General features: G+C 35.4%; 2 pseudogenes; both read left to right on the forward strand.

Moving 5' to 3' along the window:
• The first annotated feature begins 7609 nt into the window (after positions 1-7609).
• LOC120131948 lies at positions 7610-13032 on the forward strand (annotated as a pseudogene).
• Positions 13033-13237: 205 nt separating this feature from the next.
• LOC120132120 lies at positions 13238-16132 on the forward strand (annotated as a pseudogene).
• The last annotated feature ends 7961 nt before the right edge of the window (positions 16133-24093 follow it).

Consider the following 24093-nt stretch of genomic DNA (forward strand, 5'->3'; position numbering starts at 1 on the left):
CTAGTTAATTAACCAAACATTTTCATTTATAAGTATATAAACTTACCAATTGTTTATGGACATTTTATAACGCGGATGCAGGTAGGCAGCGTCTCGTATATATCGATTTAGCCATATAATGCCGAAACCACAAGCCTACTGCAGCTTTATCTCTATCGGTGGGAGGTAGATACTTGATGCTTCCCGTCGTCAAACGCTCCAACGCCAAGCATACGAGAGGACCACAATCTCCTCTGGCTCCGCTCGTTTGTTGTGGCGCGTCTCGTCTCTAATAACTGTAATATTGAGCTTCTTTGGCTTCTTGTTTCCAGAACGAGTCCAATAATTGATCGCATCCAAGAATTTAGCCAAATGAGAGCTCCATCCCTTAATAACATCTCTTAAATCAGCCAATGATATGTAATTATCATGCTGTCATACACTATTGTCTTAAGGGATGGGAGCTGAAGCTCGACGAGAATCCAATGTTTACGTTCCAAAACAGGGATAAACACCTGCAATCATAAGTAATAATTCATTCATTTGCGCACTTATTTCATAAAACCTTTAAACTCAATCTAAAATAAATACTAACCTTATCGACCTCCCACCATGCAGGATAAAGTTTAGCTTGTCCATTGCCCAAATCAAATGATTCATCTCGTGCATTCTTCAAGTGAACGGCGTGAAAAGACGTCGGCATTATTGTATATCGTATATTTTTTTTTTCTTAAGTTTTCTTATTATTAGAAGACGTGTCACCCACGCATCGATATGCTGTTTTACAAAAAAAGACATATATTAGTGACTTACATAAATTTAAAAAAAAATTAATCAAATTGAAATATAAGAAAAATATAAGACTTACCCCCCCATCGAAATAGCCATTGTCTTCGACCCCTAATAATACGCCCCACCAAGGCCGTTCAAGCAACAAAAAGATATCATCGGTGAGCTTGCATATGTCAGTGAAACACCCCTTGCTCCGCTCATGTAGATAAAAATCAACTGCGGTCTTAGCCCAAAGGGTGTTATCCAAAATTGTGTCCGGTAGTTGTTCCCTCTCCTCTTCAGATACCGGTATGGTACTGGCCGGTAACTCATACGAGAGCCAACTTGAATCCATCATGTCCGGCACGACAGAGGGTTTCTCAAGAAGCCTACATATGACGCCATGTGAATCGGGCTCTTGAATGGTGGGAGGGACCTCTTCAATGATGACAGTGGCCTCTTGAACGGTGGGAGGGGACTCTCGAGGAATGATATGGGGGGCCTCTTCAACGATAGGAGTGGACTCTTGAGGGATGACAGGCGAGTCGGGCTTCTTCTTGCGGTGTCTTCGCACTATTGGGGTGTACGGAGACTTAATAGCACGTGCACGCTGTCTGATGCGTGAACTCGTCGTGCAAGCATAACCCGACGTAAAGCATCCACTCTATCGGGCCGCTAAATAATTAAATACAAAAATCAGTAAATAAACAGACATGATATTTAAACAGTGAAAACAAAGACAAATATGTTTCAAACTTGCATTGTATTCACCCAAGTCATTATTCTATCATAGTTCACAAAATGCATCAGATAACAAAGAAAATATGTTTCAAACTAATACCCTGAAGTTAGTATTTGTCTTTGTTTTGTCTATTGGTTGAAGTAATGCAATCCATTCAAGTTTCAATTTGCAGAAGAAGAAATAGTTTACTTTCGCAACACGAAACTTAAAATCGCAACGCGAAACCAAAATCGCAACGCGAAATGAAAATCGCAACGACAGAATCGCAATGCGAAATGAAAATCGCAACGAAAGAATCGCAACGCGAAATGAAAATCGCAATGCGATTTTGGTTTCGCGTTGCGATCTTGTCGTTGCGATTTTGGTTTCGCGTTGCGATTCTGTCGTTGCGATTTTCATTTCGCGTTGCGATTTTGGTTTCGCGTTGCGATTTTAAGTTTCGTGTTGCGAAAGTAAACTATTTCTTCTTCTGCAAATTGAAACTTGAATGGATAAATTTACTTTCAACCAAAAGACAAAACAAAGACAAATACTATTTCACAGTGTTAAAGAATACACAGTTTAGCAGAATTGGCAGCAACCGAACAAATTTACTTTCAACCAAAAGACAAAACAAAGACAAATATATTTCACAGTGTTAAAGAATACACAGTTTAGCAGAATTGGCAGCAACCGAACAAATTTACTTTCAACCAAAAGACAAAACAAAGACAAATACTATTTCACAGTGTTAAAGAATACACAGTTTAGCAGAATTGGCAGCAACCGAACAAATTTACTTTCAACCAAAAGACAAAACAAAGACAAATATATTTCACAGTGTTAAAGAATATACAGTTTAGCAGAATTGGCAGCAACCGAACAAATTTACTTTCAACCAAAAGACAAAACAAAGACAAATACTATTTCACAGTGTTAAAGAATACACAGTTTAGCAGAATTGGCAGCAACCGAATAAATTTACTAAGCAATCTAAGTGAAATGGCTAATCTAAGTGAAATTACGAGTAAATTTATCATTAAGTTAAATATGGAAAATCTTAAACTTACCTCGTTGCGTAGAGTATGAACCTCATTCTGCAACGATACTATCATCTCACGTAGAGCGGCAACCTCACCACGTAAAGTTGACACCTCCACACGCCATGCACCATCGTTATCGCGTAGAGTACCGATCTCCTCACGCAAGGCATTGACCTCATCACGTAACTCCCTTGACTCATCCCGTTGAGGTGGAGGTGGAGAACAGGGAGATAGGAGTCGTGGCATCTTTGCCGGTCGCCTATCATGAGGTGATGATGGAGAAGAGGCTCGATGATGTGACGGGATAGGTGATGGCTCTCGTTCTAGAGATGTATAGTCGGGTCGATCGGGTGATGGCTCTAGGTGAGGTGATGGCTCTCGAATTGGAGGAAGTGGATGCTGCTCATCATCCGTGCCATCAAAAAAATTCTGACTAGCTTGCCACCAATCAGTGGCAAGCTCTTCCTCCGTGGGTGTCAGTCTTTGTAATGGAATGTTGGCCTCCTAAAATATAAAAACTCAAACAAAGTTAAACGTCTACTATTAATAACTTGTTTATATTATATGAAAGTATTTGTGTTAACTTACATTATTTATTGTGGCATATGGTATAAAGTCTTCCCAATCCAACAGAGTTTTCCTCTTCCAGGAAATAGCCCTGGGAATATCATTTGACGTTTTTATTGCATATGTACGCATGCTGGGGAAAGCCTCGAATATCCAAATCTACAAACAATATAATAACAAAATTAGTAATTGTTAAATAATTAATTATAATTTTAGAAACATTATATAGAAATTCTTACCTTAAAGGCCCAAACAAAGCCTGACAAAGTGTATTTGGACCCATCGCCCCGCAAACTTTTGCGGTCATCAAAGGCAGACGACAACTTAGTCCAGGTAGCTTTCCATATATACGAACCCCACGGAAACAGATTCCATGCATTCAGGTCCTCTACCAATATTATTAGCTCCCGATGAATAGGTTGTCTGGCCTCTCTGCCTAAAAAGCCGGCATACACAAGTAGTAGAAGGCATACTCGGACAACATCGACGTCTTCCATCCGAGTGAAACCAGCTTTCTTATTAAATAATTTCTTCAGGTCGTCGACATGTAGGTTCGGCTTCTCCATTGACTCATCCGGAAAAACCCGGGATAACCATGATGGCGGGCGATATGACGAGTGTACCGGCCTACATCATCGTGTCCGAATCGTAGACCAGTGATTAAGCAGAACTCCTTCCGCCCAAAGCAAGTATACGCTGGTGGAAAATGAAACCATATCTCTTCCTCACCACGTTGTATACTGTCGGGTAGATTTGATGTCATGGTCTGAAGCCACAAATGGGTCAAATTAGCATCTCCACCCGGATGCTGTACTCTCAGCCATGGCCCGAAGCAGGTTTCCTCAAACAATTGTCTTTGAGCAGGTGAAAGCTTCTTTGCAATTGTAGTGGCCAGGCTGACTTTATTTTCAAGGTCAATTGAGCCGAAAAAAATTTCTACAAAAACAATAAACATACCAAGTTAGATATACCAAAAACTACACTGTGAAGATATACCAAAAAACAATAAACATAAAAAGTAGTAGTTTATTCTTGAAACTAAAATTTGCAACACTGTTTTGTCTTTTGGTTGAAATGAAAATCGCAACGAGAGAATCGCAACGCGAGATGACAATCGCAACGAGAGAATCGCAACGCGAAATGAAAATCGCAACGAGAGAATCGCAACGCGAAATGAAAATCGCAATGCGATTTTGGTTTCGCGTTGCGATTCTCTCGTTGCGATTTTCATTTCGCGTTGCGATTCTCTCGTTGCGACAGTCATTCTCTCGTTGCGATTTTCATTTATCTCGTTGCGACTCTTCTGCAAATTGAAACTTGAATGGATTGCATTACTTCAACCAAAAGACAGAACAAAGACAAAGACAAATACTAACTTGAAAATCGCAACGAGAGAATAGCAACGCGAAATGAAAATCGCAACGACAGAATCGTAACGCGAAATGAAATCTAAGTGAAATGGTTAATCTATTATTGAAATGACCAGTAAACTTATCATCAGTTTCAATATGAAAAACCTACAATAATGCAAACATTTCAAAATAAAAATAATTAAAAAAACTAACCCTCGGAGGTTGATTTTCCATTTCTGAATATTGTGAGGGATTTCTGACCGTGAATGGTTGTGAGGGATTTCGCCGGAGATGGGGACGGAAATCTTCGGAGATGGGGACGGATTTCTTCGCCGTAGAGAGTGAGAGATGGAGATGGGACTGAGTTGTGATTTTAGGTTTTAGGTTATGAGTTGCGATTACGGGATTTTGTCTTAATATTCTTTTTGTAATTTGAAAATAAAATACGCGTAGCGATTATAATGGCGCTTTAAATATCGCGTTGCGATTTACGGATACGCGTTGCGATTTTATGTATTATCGTTGCGATTTACGGATACGCGTTGCGATATACGGATACGCATTGCGATTTACCCATACGCGTTGCGATTTACGGATACACGTTGCGATTTACGGATACGCGTTGCGATTTATGTGTTCGCGTTGCGATTTTCATATTCGCGTTGCGATTATGGAAAATCGCAATGCAAATTTGTACTATCGCATCGCGATTTTCAAGAATCGCGTTGCGATTTTGGAAACTGATTTGCGATTCTGGAAACTGATTTGCGATTCTGGGGATCGCGTTGCGATTTTTATTTCACGTTGCGATTTTGTTGGTCATTTTGGCAAATCCAAAAAAAGTTGGTTAAAATCGTATATTATAACTTTTTTTTGGTCACTGAGGCGATTTTCTCTTTTTTAAATTAGATATTACATTAAAAGAAAAAATAATACAATTATTACGTTGATTTTTTTTAAGTACAAGCTCCTTTGATAGTTTTTGTCACTTTCGCATTAGTATAATCATTATTTTTAAGGTAAATTATATCAGTTACCATCTAATTATAATCTATTTTCATTTTGACTATTATTTTTTAATTCTTTTCAATTAGGTCACCCAACTATTTAAATGCATTCAATCAAGCAACTATCTGTTAATTTAATCCTAATTTAGTCCTAATTTAAATCATAAGTTATTAAAATTGATATAATTACATATTTGGTCATCAATATTTATACGTTCTAATAATTTAGTCCTAATTTAATTTAATTAAATAAATTTAATATTTTAATCATATGAGGACATGTGTCATTGTTTAATGGGAGCGTTTTTTTTATATATTTTTAATTTATTTAATGAAGTTATTTTTTGTCCAACCACATGGTGACATGGTTAAAGGAAAAAACAACACACAACGTTAAAGGAAAAAACAACACACAACAATTTGAGGGTGGTGGGAATCGAACCCACATCATGGCTCTTAGAAGAGGAAAAGCAAGCAACACCATTGGAAAGCCTTCATTTATGATTAGGCTTTGTATAAAATCTGTTACTGCCAAAAAAAAATAAAGAAAGAAAACTACTTATTTAGGAACTTAAAACTAAGCAAGCTATATAATTAGGGCACTCTAATCACAATTTAATACAAAATTTAATAATTTTCTTTTTCATAATTATAATTTAAAATAAATTTAATTTTTTACATTTTTAGACAAAATTTAATATTTTTTATTTTTCATAATTATAATTTAATGACTTTAACTTTTATTTTTACATTTAGTTGAAAATTTTTGTAGAAATAATTAAAAAATAAATTATAATTATGAAAAAAGAAAAAATATTAAATTTTGTCTAAAAATATTAAAAAAATTTAAAATTCTTTTAAATTATAATTATGAAAAAGAAAAATATTAAATTTTGTATTAATTTATGATTAGAATGCGCTAATCATATAGTTTGCTTAGGTTTAAGTCCCTAAATAAGTAGTTTTTTTTTGGCAGTAACAGGTTTTATATGAATTATGTAAATCTAATCACAAATGAATGCTTGGTCCAGTGGTGATGCTTGCTTTACTTCTTCCAAGAGCCATGACGTGGGTTTAATTCTCAGTAATCTCTCAAATCGTTGAGTGTTGTTTTTTCTATTAACCTACACATGTCACCGTCTGGTTGGACAAAAAATAATTTTATTAAATAAATTAAAATTAAAAAAGTGTTTCAATTAAATGATGATATGTGTCCTCAAATAAGGAGTAAATTGATAGAATATATAAATATTGATGACCAAATGTGTAATTTTACTAATTGTCATATAATGTTCGTCAACCGTTAGTGGCAAGTGACTTGATTGAATGCATTTAAATAATTGAGTGGTCTGATTAATAAGAATTCAAAAATGATAGTAAAAATGAAAATGAGCTATAGTTGAGTGGTCACCGGTATAATTTACTCTTATTTTTATTCTAAAATTAACTGGCGTATAACAATATAAAATATTGTTTTATTCAAAAAATCAAATAATATATAAATAAGTATTATTCATATAAAAGTATATAAATTATATAATTTTCAAATTTTAATTATAAAATGAAAAACAACCTTGATTTTCATTTAAGGTAAGTGAAATTATTAATGAGCCTGAGACATGAGTCTAATAGTTTTTGGTTCGACACGAAGTGATAAAGTCTTAATTTTTTAAAATAATTTTGAAATTGGGTTAGGGTTTTTTTAAAGGTTATGTTCGGATTGAGTCGGATTCGGATTTAGGATAAAATTATTTGACTTAATTTGATCTAAAAAAATTATAATTTTATGTTATATATTAGGGATAATTGCAATATCCCTGTATATGTACTTTTTTCAATTAAATTTCTATTATTATAGAATAAAAACAATTTTTTTAATAAATATATTATTTCAAATCAGATCGAATTTAAATTTTATCTAAAAAATGAATCGGGTTAATCGGGAAAGGTGTATATTTTTAAATAATTCGAATTGATTAGAGGATATATAATTTTTGACTAATATATGTGAACCGAAATTCTTACACAACACGAGGAAAACCCATCCCTAAGTGAAACTACTTCCTGGACAAGGAATGCTAAGTCTGGGGACAAATTTCAACTCTCCAAATCAAATCATTTTCAGAAACGAAATTGCAAGGCATATGCAATATTAATTATAAAGAAAAAGGCAAAAGCGGGAGATCAAAACCTTGTCCAAGAAGTAGTTAGAATAAAGAATCAAAGCTCCTCTTCCTCTCCCTCCTAAAACTACTACTACGTGAATTACACACGAAAAAAGCACACTTTTTTTTACTTATATATACCGTGTTGATCCTTCGTACCCTCAATCATCTCACTAAGATCACAAAACTTTGCTTTTGCTCACGTCTTTCTCTTACTCTGCAGACTGCAAACGCCTTCAAAGCTGCTGCTTCTGTTGTGTCGAAGTAAAACTCTTTCAGGTTAGCAGCCTTTTCCTACAAGCCATTTTTATTCTTTTTCCAACATGAATTTCGGTTGGTTTCTTATAATGCAATGGTCATGTTTCTGTTTGAAAGAAAAATGGGGATCTGGTTTTGGGTATTTCTAAATTTATGACATTGTGTCAAATTTGAAGTTTTTTTTTTCGTTTTGATTTCTGCTATTTACTAAATGTTTGATTTGATTATTTGGCTGTAAGGGAATTTAGTAGAAGATAAAGATATTGAATTTCGTCTTCTGTTTAGTTATATTCTCTTTAAAGTTTCCTGCTTTCTGCACCTAAAACAATGGAAGAACACTCCGGCTTTATATTATATTCATGTTCTTGATATCATACTGCAAGTGGGTGTTTTTTGTAAAGTTAAATTATAAATTCTTGACTAAGTTTAGTAATTAAGGATGGATCTTTTCATTTTACATTTCCCCTTTTAATTTCCAACTAAAGAACAAGGAAAAAAGAGTTAGATCGCCCGTTCTTTTGTTATTAACGATTCTTCAACTTGTTCTAACAACATGAAGAAGATGCTCTATGAGTTTTGGTTGTCATGTTATAATCTGTTTCTGCTACTGTCAAAACACAAAGCTCTAACCTTTGCAAAATTTGCCCGTATGTAGTTGGTGGTATTCTTACCCTGCAACATTTGTTTTTTTTCTTAGTGTTGTGTGTGTTATTCTCATTTTATGGATATGTTGTGCCTGGTTTTGTTTCAGGAAATTGTTGGAAATCAAATTGAAGTGGGTAATTTTCTGAAATATATGGAGGTAGAAGGAAGTGCGAAGGACACTGTGGTGACACAAGTTAGTGTCGGTGGATTTGACAGACATGTCAAAGCCAAAGCTCTGATGGACTACTTGGAAAATCAAGTCGGCATTGTCTGGAGGTGCAGACTGAAGACCTCATGGACGCCACCAGAATCTTATCCAAATTTCAAGATAACTGACACTACAGTTATCCGAAGAACAGATGACTATAATAAGGTGGATCCCCATGCTTTTGTTCATTTTGCCTCACCTCTAACAGTATATTGGGCTGTGGATGCTGCTGGTCGCACTGAGCTTGCTTTCAATAATCATCTATTGAAAGTTAGTTTGGGGCCTGAGAATCCTTTTTACATGAATCGACGCAGGAGGAATAAAACACCCTTTAAGCTACCAGATGTCTCCCTGGAGATTGGATCATTTGCTAGCCGGAATGAGTTTGTTGTTAGCTGGAGAGGACCTCCTTCTGGGGTTGATTTTATTGTGGATCCTTTTGATGACACCTGCAAATTTTGTTTCTCTAGAGATACAGCCTTCTCATTCAAAGGCACAAACGAGCATGCTGTAATAAAATGTGACTTCAAGGTGGAGTTCTTGGCGAGGGAGATCATTGAGATTAAGCAGTATTCAGAACCATCTGGTTTAGTGGTGCTGTTGCAGCTGGCTTCATCACCTTGGATATGGTATAGAACTGCTGATGATGACGTTGAAGAGTCAGTTCCATTTGATCTGTTGGATGATGAAGATCAGTGGATCAGGACCACTGATTTTACTGCAAGTGGAGCTATTGGTCGTTGTAACACATACAGAGTCCTAATCCGTCCTCGTTATGGTAAAAAGCTAAAGAATGTCATGAATCATCTCAGAGACCGAAGAGTACCGATGCCCAATCTCAAATTGCAACTTAGCATCCATAATGAACCTGATTTGGGGAGGACCATGTCAGATCCCTTCTATTATATTGATTACAAGGAAGGGTTTCCTTTTGAAATAATGTTTTTGGTTAACGCTGTAATGCACAAAGGCATATTCAATCAGCATCAGTTATCGGAGGGCTTCTTTAACCTACTGAGAAATCAATCAGTGGAGGTCAATGTTGCTGCACTAAAGCACATTTATACCGCTAGACTTCCAGTGTATGATGCCTATGATAGGCTGAAAAATGTCCATGAGTGGCTGCTGAAAAATCCTAAGCTCTTTAGGAGCCCTCCGCAGTTGGATGATGTGGTCGAAATCAGAAGATTGGTCATTACTCCAACCAAAGCTTACTGTCTTCTTCCGGAAGTTGAGCTTTCTAATAGGGTTCTCAGGAAATATAAAGATGTTGCTGATCGGTTTTTAAGGGTCACATTTATGGATGAAGGCATGCGGATGATGAATGCAAATGTTCTCACTTTCTACAATGCTGCAATTGTAAGGGAAGTGACATCTACCTCGTTTTCTCGCAAAACAGGAGTCTTCAAAAGGGTAAGGTCTATTCTTACAGATGGATTTTACTTGTGTGGTCGCAAATACTCTTTCCTTGCTTTCTCGGCCAATCAATTGAGAGATCGTTCTGCATGGTATTTCGCTGAAGATGGGAAGATAAATGTGAGTCAGATTACAGCTTGGATGGGGAAGTTTACAAACCGGAATATTGCTAATGTGCTGCCAGGATGGGTCAGTGCTTCTCATCAACATATGCAACGGTAGAAGTTCCTCCAACACAGGTTAACAGGAATCTTCCAGATATAGAGAGGAATGGATACAAATTCTCAGATGGGATTGGCAAGATAACTCCCGATCTTGCAATAGAAGTTGCTCAGAAATTGAAGTTGGACTTAAATCCTCCCTGTGCTTATCAAATTAGATATGCAGGTTGTAAAGGGGTCGTGGCTTGTTGGCCAGAACAAGGTAATGGAGTTCGTCTTTCATTACGATCCAGTATGATTAAGTTCCAGTCTAACCACACAACTCTGGAAATCTGTTCTTGGACAAAATTTCAGCCTGGCTTCCTGAACAGGCAAATTATTATATTGCTTTCAACACTTGGTGTGCCAGATGAAGTATTTTGGGGAATGCAACACGCCATGGTTTCTAAGTTGGACAAAATCCTTGTGGACACTGATGCAGCATTTGAAGTCCTCACTTCATCATGTGGTGATCTAGGGCATACACCGGCAATAATGTTGAGTGCAGGTTTCAAGCCTCAGACAGAACCTCACTTAAGAGGAATGTTGACTTGTGTAAGAGCATCTCAGCTTTGGGGTCTTAGGGAAAAGACTAGGATTTTTGTTAATTCGGGCAGGTGGCTAATGGGTGTTTTGGATGAACTAGGAGTGCTTGAACAAGGTCAGTGCTTTATCCAAGTGTCTAATCCATCTATAGAAAACTGTTTCGTAAAACATGGCTCTAGGTTCGCTGAGACAAAGAAAAAATTTGAAGTAATTAAAGGGCTGGTGGTTGTAGCTAAGAATCCTTGTCTTCACCCTGGAGATAAGAATTCTAGAAGCAGTTGATGCCCCTGGCTTACACCACTTGCATGACTGCCTGGTCTTCCCCCAAAATGGTGAGAGACCCCATACGGATGAAGCTTCCGGAAGTGATCTTGATGGGGACCTTTACTTTGCCACATGGGAAGAACCTCTTATCCCCCCTAGCAAGGAGAGCGCCCCACCCATGCAGTATGACCCTGATGAGCCTCGGGAATTAAACCGCAGTGTCACTCATAAGGTAACCGTTTGTTCTGTTTTTTGTTATCATTCAACTTTTATGGTTTTTCATGAATTTTTTTCTTTTATTTCCTATTTTCAAATGCATTATACAAGTTACTAGCCTTCCTTAATAAAACCATCTATTTGTTGCTACAAAACAGTTTTGTTTTCTTGTATGGTACTCAGAAGCTAGGATTGAAAGGAATATTGCCATCAAAGACAAATGTTTGAGTGCACAGTTATATGTTTAAATTTTATTTATCCTTGTATGGTTTTGTAACAAGATCTGTCTTATTGTCCATGTTACTATGATTTCCGTAGGCTGAAATGAGGTGAAAAAGGTGGCAATGACACTAGTAAATTCTGAGTATAATATGTGAAACAGGAAACATGATGTTCTGATTTGGATCATGATGAATACCTTATCATGAATTTTGCAAACAGCTAAATATCCTCAATCGTTAGAAACTGGAAAAAAATCATGGCAAAGAAGTATGAATATAAGCTTGTGTAAAATATATCAAATAGGGGGTAGTCAGATTGCATTCTGATTATTGAACTATTTTAAGTTTCAAGTAAGTGAAAGACATAATCTATTGATGTTTTCTTTCGCATTTGTTCTCCAGGACATAATAGAGTTTTTTTCGAAAACATGGTGAATGAGCACCTCGGAAGTATTTGCAATGCACATGTGGTTCATTCTGACCTTAGCAAACATGGTGCTCAAGATGAGAAATGCATACATCTCGCTAAGTTGGCGGCTATAGCTGTTGATTTTCCTAAAACCGGGAAGATCGTGTCAATGCCTGCTGATTTGAAACCGAAACATTACCCTGATTTCATGGGCAAAGAAGAGTTCCAATCGTACAAGTCGAGCAAAATTCTGGGAAGACTTTATCGTCATATCAAAGATGCCTATGATGAAGATGTCTCTGAATCTTCCCAGCTCAATTTTGATTCTAGTGACATCAATTATGATGCAGATCTTGAAATTACTGGATCTGGTGATTTCATTGCTGATGCATGGGCTAAAAAGTGCTCCTATGATGGACAGCTGGCTGGACTTCTTCAACAGTACAAAGTTAAGAGGGAAGAAGAGGTCGTAACTGGGCATATCTGGTCCATGCCTAAATATGCCAGTAGGAAGTTAGGAGATTTGAAGGAGAAGCTCAGTCATTCTTATGGGTCCCTGAGGAAAGAATTCCGACAACTTTTTGAGAATATGGACCCGGACTTTGAGCAGCTCAATGAGGATGAAAAAATGAGTTGTATGAAAGAAAGGCATCTGCATGGTACCAAGTTACTTACCATCCTGAATGGGTCAAGAAGACATTAGAGATACAGAAGACCAATGGTGACGAAGGGGTAGTGATGTTAAGCTTTGCTTGGATTGCTGCTGATTACCTAGCTCGAATAAAAGTTAAGCACCGGGGTTCTGAAAATGTTGACTTTGGAAAGCCTATCAACTCTCTGGTACGGTACCTAGCTGATCGAATATAACCAGTATTCGATTGTTTTGGCAGCAAATTCTTTTGCTGGATCAGACTTTTCTATGTTGCAAAGCCGCTGTCTAAGCCGTTATCATGTGTTGTTGAGTCATATTGTGATTGTTCAAAGACGATTTTCTATGCTTTATGTGGAAGTTTGCTAATATAATTATTTATTTCAATTTTCTTACTTTCCTTATATATATATATATATATATATGATCATGGTATTGTTTCAGTAAGTGAATTAGCAAGTGATTTTGGTCCTACGCTATACATCTTTGGTTGTCTTTGATGTGCTGATGACATTTGGTGGTGACCAAGATTTAAACTTACTATGCATCTCTTACGTTAAGAACAAAATTTGTTCCTATTGTTTTGATCTTTCAAGGGCTATGAATCAAGAGGCTTCCCTGCCTGGTTCAATTATTGACCGTGAAACAAGGAACATCCAGTTGTTTTATCCATCAATGACGAGGCTGTTGTTGGCTTTCGTGAAGAACTTGAGGTAGCGTGAAACTTGCCTTATCAGTGGGGAAAAAAAATACTTTCATTGTGCAAAGCATTCAAGATGCTTAAATCAATGCAATCCCCTGAGCAAATCAAACATCCTTCCTCCAATAGTTGCTACTTAGTTTCATTGGTAGCAGTTCTGAAATTGTTTTTTTTTTTTTGAAAATTAGTTTTGATTACAGTTCTAAAATTGTAAATCTAATTTCAGCAAAAGAAGCTCTCAAGTTTTATCTTTTTAGGAATAGGAATGGATTTATAATATTAAATATAAATTAATATGTTATAGTCTTAAGATTTTAGAAAAAGGAATAGTTGATCTAAAAGAACAAACTTTTAGGACAAGATTTCAAAGCAGCTTACAATTTCACGCCATTCAATAAAACAAGAATAACAGATTAATTTAGGAGGCAACAAAAGAAAGAACTTGAGAAAACTGAAAACCAACCACTTTCCAGAACAAGATTTCCGTTTCCATCACGAAATATCCATATCTATTCTAAACATGATGTTCTCAGTGTGTTAATTGCATTTCTTTCTTTCTGGAAGACCCTTTGTACCCCTTTCTTAGCAACAGAAACTTCCAGGGAAAAGATTTGGAAGATAAAGGTATTGCCTCTTTTAAAAATTCTTGCAGGAATTTAAGTAATTTCTTTCCTGGAATTTTGGTTTTGCTGTGGGGATTATAGATGCAATCTTCTGGTCAGACTTCTTCTTCTTCTGCATTTTTTTCTATTGCAAGGAATAAAAATTTGTACTTTTAACCTGGCAATTATCAAATTTGACTCTTAAGCTTTATTGGTTATAAACAAAGTTGTTGATGTTTGTTGTATGGTTCAAGTTTTCTTTTCTTTTCAAGTGTGGAATCTTTGGATTATGTTAGTGCTTGTTGTATAAGCGAGCTTATAAACTGAGACGTACAGACTACATGGGGAATGGGGATCGGTTTGGGAAACTTTTCGATTTTTGGGGCATTCGTTGCTTGAAGAATTGGATAGCTGATTGCATGACACAAGAGTTTTGCTTTTGCTTGTGGGATTTGGGGTTCATATGGATCCTAGGTGTTGTTTATTAACCCAGACAAAGAGATGTTTTGGGAAGAAACCATTTTGTTCTTTTGCTTTGTTTTCTGGGGCTTATTTACGTGCTCTAACACCCTGCCTAATGGAAGCATTCAAGGATAAATGCAAATCTGTTTTCCGTGTGAGGAACTACTTCTCTCTCATGTTATTCTTTTGCTTGTTTTAGTGTAGAATCAACAATTTATGAGGGCTCATAAATTCTCTGCATTGGAAGTTTAGGAAAATCGGCTCGAGTGATATTCCTAATTGCTTCTTTTTCCTGCACCAGTTTGGTCCCTGCACTTTGGTTGGAGATTAAGCTGGTGCAATTTGCATTATTTACCTGCACAAACTTGTGTATTAGGGAAAATTTGTGTTTGAGTGGTATTTGTTGTTGGACTTTGCTCCTGCACAAATTTGATTACCTACTTGTTGGAGATTAAGCCAGCAAAATTCACATTATTCAGCTGCCTTACGATCGCGTATGTAGTTTATGTCGTGTTGACTCGACAAAATGGTCGCGATTTTACTATGTTTCAAGAGTGACTCCTCATTAATGATGTTCACCATCACAGATCTTGAAGTTCCAATTATTTGAGATTTTTGTTTTATATGATTATTTCCCTGTTATGGTTGCAAAAACGATGGCTTTTTCTCCCAGATGGTAGATTTAAAGGATTAAGTTGTTATAGATGATTACCAGTACCAATCATGCACTTGGTTAATCCTAGTTGTAACAGAGCAGAGGTTGTTTCGGGTGCTTCACGAAACCTTCATGATTACCGCGGTGGATGATCCATCGCAACGTCTAAAGGTTCAGGGCCAGAAAGTGAAGAGATCCAGCTTTTCTGAAGATTTCTGGAATAGCAGTGCATGTGAAATGGAACATAGCGGAGTCCGGTCCCAGAGGAGCATGTCATCGAACAACACATCGAATCTTGATCCTTCTGGCAGCACAAGTCAACCTTCTGAGTTTATAAATCATGGCAAGTCGAGCTATATTAGCTTCTATATAGTACTAAGTTAAATAGCATCTATTGCTTCATATATTTTCATGTGCTGTTTCAAGTTTTCAGTACCGGACTCTATCTGAAAAGATCAGCCTACCTTTTGGTAATCATATCAAGGAGGTAAAAATCTTCCCATGATGTAACTTCTGCTTGCAGGCCTTCTTCTTTGGAACCAAACAAGGCGACAATGGCTCGGAAATAAGCGGCCTGAGAAACACATGCAGCCTCGAGAAACCACGATAAAGTTAGTAATCTTCATGTTTTTCCTAATTCCAAATGCCCTGTGTACATGTTCTTGCAAGTTCTAACCGCCGTTAAAGAGAGGATAACAACCATATTAAGCCTAGTTTGAGTTGTTCATTCTTTGAACTGCAGTTGGAATACGATCTACGAGAGTTTGCACTGCGATTATAAGCCGTTCCCCCGCCCGATTCCGCTTCCCGTAAGTTCTCCTCCGCCTCGTAGCTATTTTCTTACGATATCATCGACCGTCCATCCTCCTCCTATAGTTCATCAAGCCTTTTTGGGTTCACCATGACAGGAAATGGTGGATTTTCTAGTTGATATTTGGGAGCAAGAGGGCTTATAAAGTTAAACTAGATGATGCACAAAATGAGCTACAAGATTACAAAGGGAATATTTTTTCGATTGTAAATTGAATTGTCCTCGAATTGCCAAAGAAAAATGCAATATTTTCCAGCAATGTTATCACGAGTATAATCATATAATATTTTAGATATATACAATATAATTGTATAATTTTAAACATTTATCATGCTGCACGAATCAAGTGGCCTTGTGGTAAAGGAATTGTTGTGAATCTTTGAAAACTCGGGTTCAAGCACCGAAAATATTAGGGGTATGAGCATTCAATGTCAAGAAATTAAAAATTATATTCGAACTAATATTGCCTTATACATAAAAAAAATTTATCAAAAAAATCGATAAGTGACTCATGTCCTTTTCAGATTTTTTTTAAAAAAAATTAAATAATTTTGTAAAAAATATATATATAAACGTGGCACGTTACTTAACAATATTTTTTAACGATTGACACATAAAAGTATAATAGAAAAACATTAGATACATATTTTTAGCAAAAAAAAATCTTTAGATATAAAAAATCAATTTTAGATACAATTTAGATACTTATTTTGTATTAAGTCTTAATTTCGTCCCTAATGGAGCTGGATAGTAATTTTTTCTGGGCTTACGTTAGCGGGTCTGATGGCCTAGGGATTCTCGGTGATAATCCGACCGATTTTGTTCGGAATTCTTCCTTGATTCTTTATTCGTTATTCTTTTTATGTTTTCTTTCAATTCATGAGTGTATTGCCGAAGTTGGATTGGAGGCAACTATTCGGTGGGGTAGCAGAGCAATCGCTGGATTTTTATCCTCCGACAGTGAGCGACGACGTTATCACTATACAACCTCCAACGAAGGTCCTTCAAGATGGAATTACTGACTGAGAATTCACGTTGGTGGCTCAATTCATTGGATCTGCCCCGAATTTTGGGATTATGCAGAGACTGATTGAGGTGCTATAAGGGAAGCTCTCTAGGGTTAAGGTAAACTTGACTGGTCAGAATCTCTGCAGAATATAATGGAGTAGTCAATGGGAGAATATATATATTTCATGCACATCAAAATTTGATGAGTTGGTCACACTTTAGAATGTTAGGATAATATAAAGATTATGGCCTAAACTAAAAAAAAAATCAAATTATGTCATTTTTCGTTTTAAGTACCTAAACTAGTTTTTTTGGTTAAACTAAGTTCTTAAACTATTACATGTAACCACTTTAAACACCTAAACTATATTTAATCAAATAAATTCCTAAACTATGACTCTTTTTTAAGCCCCTAAACTATTTTTTAGGCCAAAATAAATACATAATTTTGAATAACGTGTCAAATCTTATTAGGAAAAAAGAACAATATTCTAACTAAAAGAATGACGGGGACTTAAAGTGATTATATATAATAATTTAAAATTTTAGTTCAACCAAAAGATAATTTAAGTACTTAAAGCAAAAATGCAAGATTTGAGTACTTGTTTTGACTTCAAGCCAAAGATTATAAAGAAAAGACTAGAGAAGCAGGTCTTTAGCATAATATTTCCCTCATGGGTCTCATGGAGGATTCGTAGTCTAATTGGTTTCAATATTAAAAAATAAAGAGAATCTAGGGAAAATCATTCATGTATTTATAAATGTTCATACCGATGCAAGTGGGAACAGAGTTTAATTAAAACAACAAAAGGAAGGGGACCCTAACCTTTGGTCAAAGGAAGTGCAGAATATATTTATCAACATTCACTTAAATTCAATGAACTTGGAAGAAGAATCTAGGCACCTTCTTAATAAGCAAATAATGTAAGAATTAAATCATGTAAGTGACTTAAAAATTAGGAAAACTCTATAACACTCGGCGAGTATCGCTGAACGTCACTGACGATGAGTACCATTAATTAAAAATCTAAAGGTAATTATCTAAACATGAAAAAATTAAGATTTTAAAATTTAGGGTTGTTATTTGATCCAATTATTGTTAAAAATGATTGTGGTAAATATAATTATATTTATTTTAAATATTTTACCTTTAAATGTTTAACTAATTGCACGAATCAACTTACCTCAGTGGTTAAATGAATCGTTATTGTTCCTATAGGCCATGGGTTCGAGCACCAGTGGCTGCAGTAGGGTGATTAAGCAATCATTGTCGAATGGTTGAGAGTATTTTAAACAAATATTATTTTGTAATCATCTTAGCTTAATAGAAAAAAATTAACAAATATTTAATTATACGTTGAGTCTTTTAGAATTTTAAATTTTATAAATTAAATTAATAGTACTCAACGATACTCATCTTTAATGATATTCGTCGAACGTGAGAGAGTCATCCTAAAATTTATCAAATAAAATTAATTTATTGCTCATGCACTAAATTATTGTAAACAAAATTACAAACTTATAAAAATGTAAGAGAAGTGATAATTTTATCCACTTATCTTATTCATCATTTCTCTTCTTGTTAAAGCCTTGCCTATAATGTAAAAATATATGATTATACACATGCACTAAATAATTTTTTTCTTGTTCAAGTCATAAAGTGGTTAATGTATCAAGGGTAAATTGTACATTTAGTGTATGAACTATCAGTTTTGATCCATGTTGAAAACATTTTGATATTTCGATATAACAAATTAAGTTAAATGAATTTTAAGATTGTGCAATAAAGGTTTTCTAAGTATATTTGATATAATTATTCGAATATCAAAACATTACTCTAAATCTTTCAAAAATCATTTTTAATCCTTACTCAAGTGTAAAATTAAGTTTTAATCTTAAAACAATTTCAAAATAATTTTACAAAGTATTTCGAACCATTTCAAAGCCAAAAAATTCCAGATTGCTCAGAGGGAACCGATTCCCCCCAAGGGGGTACCGATTCCCCCCTTAATGGTTTGGCTCCGAGAATTCCAGTATGCTCAGAGGGAACCGATTCCCCATAGGGGGTACCGATTCCCCCCACGCTCCAAGTTGTTTTATTAATTGTTTTCACACTAAAACGGCTATATTATCTTCTCTAATCATCCCCAACGTTCAGAAGTGATTCAAGGTGTATTTAAGCAAGCTTAGAAGCCATTGATCAAAACAAGAAATATCAAGCAACTAGAATCAAGAGAATCAAAGAGAAAGCATCAAACCTCAAGTTTGAGCATTTCAAGCCTATTTTTCATTCAATATCATCTTGCTTTCAAGAACACTTATTGTGCTCATTGTATTCATTTTTGAGTGTTCTTTTCTTTGTTCTAGAATTGTGCAAACAATCTACCTTGTGGGGATTTCCTTGTAAGTTTGTAAATTTGTATTGTTCTCTTTGGGAGAGAGTGTTCTCAAGAATTTGGGTATAATTCTTGAGGGTTGTAAGGTTACTCTTATCTCAAAAGAAAGACAAATTAGTGAATTTGTGGAAAATCCTTAGTATGGATAGCTAAGGTAGTGGACATAGACTTTGGTTGAGAAAGTTGAACCACTCTAAATCGCTGTGCAATTTCTTTCAATTTTCTACAAAAGCTTCCACCAAAATTTTTATTGCCAATTCACCCCCTCTTGGTCAATTCCGTCAATCGATTAACTCAACAATTTGTATCAGAGCCTAACTCATTTGAAGGTTTAATCGCCTCTTGAGTCGATTCGGGAAGAGTTATATCGATAATCAAAGTCATCAATGGCCTCTACTTCAAACTTTGACTTCGGTCTCGATTCGATGTCCGTCAACAAGCCTCTTTTCTTCAATGGGGCTAATTATGCCTATTGGAAAAATAGGATGATGTACTTCATTCAAGCAAGTGACATGGGAGCATGGAATGTCGTAGAAGAAGGATACTTCAAGCCTCTCACTCATCCAAGATTATGGAGTGAATGAGAGACAAAAATGTTCCAGCTCAACTCCAAAGCCATCCATATCATATTTTGTGCTCTTGGACCAGATGAATACGGAAGAGTTTCATCTTGTACAACCGCCAAAGAAATATGGGACAAACTTCAAGTCACTCATGAAGGTACCGATGAGGTAAAGAAATCTAAAATTAGTATTCTAACGCATAGCTATGAAAATTTCAGGATGAAATCAAATGAAGATATCAAAGCTATGACGGATAGATTCTCAACGATTGTCAATGGTCTCAAATCATATAGAGAGATCATTCAAATGAAAAGCTTGTGAGGTTAAGTTACTCACTCCCTCCCAAAATCGTGGCAATCAAAGAAGACGGCAATCATCGAGTCTAAGGATTTAACATCCTTAACTCTTGAAGAGCTAATCGGTTCACTCCTCACTCATGAAATGATGCTTGAAGATGAGGTGGACCTTAATAAGATTGAAGAGAAACCAAAAGAGAATGAGAAGAAGAAAAACATTGGAGTTGATCTCAAATCCATAAAAAATTAGAGTGATTCAGATGAAGATGATGAGGAAATAGCATTGTTTGCCAAACGAATCAGAAAAATGACGAGACCTTACCGAGGAAGAAAATTCAAACAAAATGAAGGCCTCAAAAATGAACCAAAAGAGAAGGACTCGATCATTTGCTATGAATGCAAAAAGTCAGGGCATGTCAAATATGATTGCCCACAATTGAAGAGAAAGTGTTAATCAAAGAATAAGCACAAGGCTCATGTGGCTACATGGAGCGATGAAGAAGGTTTCGATAAAGGAACAAGAAGTAGCAAACTTGTGCTTAATGCATTCGGGGAAGATTCTAAGGTAACCTCTAACTCATCTGATTTTGATGATTTATCCTATGATGAGCTATTAGAGGAATAATGGGTTGGCTTCGGATTATGAGAAATTGTTTTTAAAATATAAAAATGATGTTTCAAAATTGAAAAATGAAAATAAACTCATATCCAAAACCAACAACGATCTTGAAAGTAAATCAAAGATTTGCAAATCAAACTAGAAGAGTTTGAAAAAAAAAATTTAGATTTGCAAAATTTACTTTCAAAGTCAATGATGATCATCAAAAGAAAATGATGATCTTAAAGCTTCTTTTGATAAGTTGGAACAAAACGTTTTGAAAGTGGAGAAAATTCAAAATCTAACTTTGTTAGAAAAAGTTTTAAAAACTACAATCATAGAGGTCCCCAAAGAACCTCTAATGGAAAAATCGTTAGAAGTATATGGGTTCCTAAGGAGCTCATTACTACTAAAGATAAGGATATCCTACACAAATGGATACCTAAGGGGACTAGGATTTTGGAAACTAATGAATATGGACCCAAAAGAATTTGGGTACCAAAATTAGAAATTAATCTATGTTTGTAGGAAAATGAGCATTGCTACAAGGCACGTGAAACAAATCCAAATTCATGGTACCTTGATAGTGGATGCTCAAGACACATGACCGGAGACAAAAACCGGTTCATTGAGCTTAATGCCAAAAATGGAGGAAAAATGACTTTTGGTGATGATTCAAAAGGTCACATTGAAGGTATTGGTACTATTGGTAATACCTCTTCCATACAAATTAAGAATGTTTATATGTGAATGGATTAAAGCATAATTTATTGAGTATTAGTCAATTTTGTGATAAGGGATTCATGTCATGTTTGATATTAATGGTTGTAAAGTCATTGACATTGCATCTAATCGGATTATGCTTGTTGGTCATAGAATAGAAACATATGCATGGTGCATTTAGATTATATTGATATGACTAATTTGTGCCTAGTTTATAAGGATGAACATGATAGTTGGTTATGGCATAGGACTAGGACATGCTAGTATGAGTGTTTTGCAACGGCTAATTCAAGGTGATTTAGTTCGAGTGTTGCCTAAGCTTAAATTTGATAATGATAAAATATGTGATGCTTGTGCTAAAGGAAAACAAAAGCGAGTTTCTTTTAAATCCATTAATGGCTATCAACTAGTAGAGTATTACAATTGATCCATATAGATATTTTGGGCCAACTAGGACTACTAGCTTGGGTGGAAAACAATATGCATTTGTCTTGGTAGATGACTACTCTAGATATACTTGGGTTCTATTCTTAAGTACTAAGATGAAGCATTAGAAAAATTCATCACGTTTTCAAAAGTAATCCAAACGATAAAGGTTATTCTATAACTAGTGTTAGGAGTGATCATGGCACTGAATTTGAAAATCTTGGATTTACTGAGTTTTGTAATTCTAATGGTATTAGTCACAATTTTTCAGCACCTAGAACCCCTCAACAAAATGGAGTTGTTGAGAGAAAAAATAGAACTTTAGAAGAATGGCTAGAACCATGCTTTGTGAAAATAATTGCCAAAATATTTTGGGTGGACGTCACAAATACACTTGTTATATTATAAATCGAGTAATGATTAGGCCAATTTTAAAGAAAACTCCATATGAAATTTTCAAAAATAAAAAGCCTAACATTAGCTATTTTCATCCTTTTGGATGTAAATGTTTTGTTTTAAATAACAGTAAAGAGAACCTTGGCAAATTTGCTAAAGTGATGAAGGAATTTTTCTAGGTTATTCCTTAAATTCTAAAGCTTATCGAGTATTTAATAAAATAACTTTAGTTGTAGAAGAGTCTATACTGTTGTTTCGATGATATCCCCTTCCGAGGAAGGATTCTTGTGTGAATGATGATGTAGGTGTTATAATACAAATGACGTTAGACATGACGTTGGAGAATCATCATCAAAAGGAAAAACGAAAAATGAGGAAACTCATGATCCTCTTGAGAATCCACCATTGAAGAAAGGGAAGTATCTTATCCAAGAGAGTACAACTATGTCAAGGATGGTGAATTATAGGTGATCCATCCAATGGGTAACAACTCGATCTTCTCTTAGAAATATTTGTAATTATGTTGCATTTATTTCATGTATAGAGCCTAAGAATAAAGAAGCATTAAAATGAACATTGGATTATGGCTATGCAAGAAGAATTAAATCAATTTGAGATAAGTAAAGTATGTACATTAGTTTGAAAGACCTAGTAATAAATCTATTGTAGGTACTAGATGGTTATTTAGGAATAAGCTTGATGAGAGTGGTAATATAGTGAGAAACAAGGCTAGACTTGTTGCTCAAGGGTATACTCAAGAAGAGGGCATAGACTATGATGAAACATACGCTCCCGTAGCTAGGATGGAAGCAATTAGAATGTTACTAGCATTTGCATGTTTTCATGAATTTAAATTATATCAATGGATATTAAAAGTGCATTCTTAAATGGTTTTATAAAAGAAGAAGTGTATGTGGAACAACCTCAGGTTTTGAAGATTGAAAATTTCCGGATCATGTTCTTAATTGACAAAAGCACTTTATGGTTTAAAACAAGCCAAGAGCTTGGTATGAAAGATTGTCAAATTTTTAATTGAAAAAGGTTTTTCAAAAGGGAAGGTTGACACTACATTGTTTTAAAGCATAAAGGTAAAGATTTATTAGTAGTTCAAATTTATGTTGATGATATAATATTTGGTTCTACTAATGATGTTCTTTGCCAATAATTTTCCAAGCTAATGCAAAGTGAATTCGAAATGAGCATGATGGGGGAGCTCTCATTTTTCTTGGGACTCCAAATCAAGCAAAGAAAAGATGGCATCTTCGTCAATCAAGCTAAGTACGTCAAAGATATGCTCAAGAAGTTTGGACTGGAAAATGACAAACCTCATGACACTCCATGAGCTCTTCAACAAAGCTTGACTTAGATGAAGGAGGTAAATGTGTAGATGTTAAATTATATAGGTCAATGATTGGATCTCTCTTTATCTAACTGCAAGTAGACCGGATATTATGTTTAGTGTTTGCTTATGCGCTAGATTTCAATCATGCCCTAAGGAATCACATTTACTAGCTGTTAAGAGAATCTTTAGATACCTTAAGGACACTACTAGTTTAGGACTTTTGGTATCCTAGAGACTCTAGCCTTAGCTTGCATGCTTTTTTCTGATGCAGATTATGGATGATGCAAATTAGATAGGAAAAGCACCCCCGTTGCCAACTTCCAATTTTGGAAATATGCTGATTTCTTGGTTTTCAAAGAACAAAATTGTGTTGCATTATCTACCACTGAGCGAATATTTCAGCTGGTAGTTGTTGTGCACAAGTTTTATGGATGAAACAACAACTTTTTGATTATGGAATTGAAGTTGGTACCATTCC

Source organism: Hibiscus syriacus, unplaced genomic scaffold, assembly GCF_006381635.1.
Source record: "Hibiscus syriacus cultivar Baekdansim isolate YM2019G1 unplaced genomic scaffold, ASM638163v2 tig00110557_pilon, whole genome shotgun sequence".
NCBI lineage: Eukaryota > Viridiplantae > Streptophyta > Magnoliopsida > Malvales > Malvaceae > Hibiscus > Hibiscus syriacus.